Here is a 944-nt window from a genome sequence, read left to right on the forward strand (position 1 = left end):
CGGCGGCGGCTCCAGAGCTTTATAGGGCAGCCAAGGAAGCGCAAAGAAGCCACGACGAAGCCTTCAGCGCGCCAACGCGACGCCCAGACGGCCACGCGCGCGACTGGAAGCAAGCCGAAGCTCGCCGGCGGTGTAGTGCAAGCGGTGAACACTGTTCATCGAAATTACAAGTTTGCCATTCACCAAAATTCACAAATTACTCCCAAATTTTCATAACAACTCAAAAATCTCCAAAAATAAAAGTTGTTCAAAATCAAAAGTTCTACAACTTTTCTTTTATAACCATCTCCTAATTCGGTCTAGATTTTGAAATGAACTTTTGAATTTGAATAGGGAAATTTATCGAATTACGCCTTTTTGATTTACTCAAAAAATTTCTAAACAACTTGAAAAAACTCCAAAGATAAACTTTGTATAACTTATTAAGCTCTACACTTTTGCTTTTGGGCCCAACCCCAAAATATGCTTAGATTTTGAAATGGATTTTCAGGGTAGGGTTTAAATGTTGAAAAGCGGGGTTTCCTGGAAAAATTCAAAATCCAAACAAACATTGAACTTGAGTCAAACAATACAATGCAACACATACCAGATAAATATAAACTTGTTTAGTGCATGCTTCTCAAAGTTTCACCAAATGCCAAATGCTTTGCAATGCATATGATGACATGCCAGATTTTAATATTTAAACACCCGAGGTGTTACAGCATGTTGCTTGGCGGCACATTAGAACTGCCTTGACTGGTAGTGCCCTTAGGAAGAGCAACAGTAAACGCCTTGCGAAACCCAGTCTTGCCTAGATTTTTCTTCATCGGTGGGCGGAACTTAGCGGCTGATGCTGGAGGGCGGACTGGAGCCCTCGGTGCGATGGGAGCCTTGGATTGTGAGGCGCCCGCCTCATAGACCCTCTTACGACCTTTCAAAGCAGCATACATAGCATTGTTGTT

This window comes from Miscanthus floridulus, chromosome 5 (genome assembly GCF_019320115.1).
Source record: "Miscanthus floridulus cultivar M001 chromosome 5, ASM1932011v1, whole genome shotgun sequence".
Lineage (NCBI taxonomy): Eukaryota > Viridiplantae > Streptophyta > Magnoliopsida > Poales > Poaceae > Miscanthus > Miscanthus floridulus.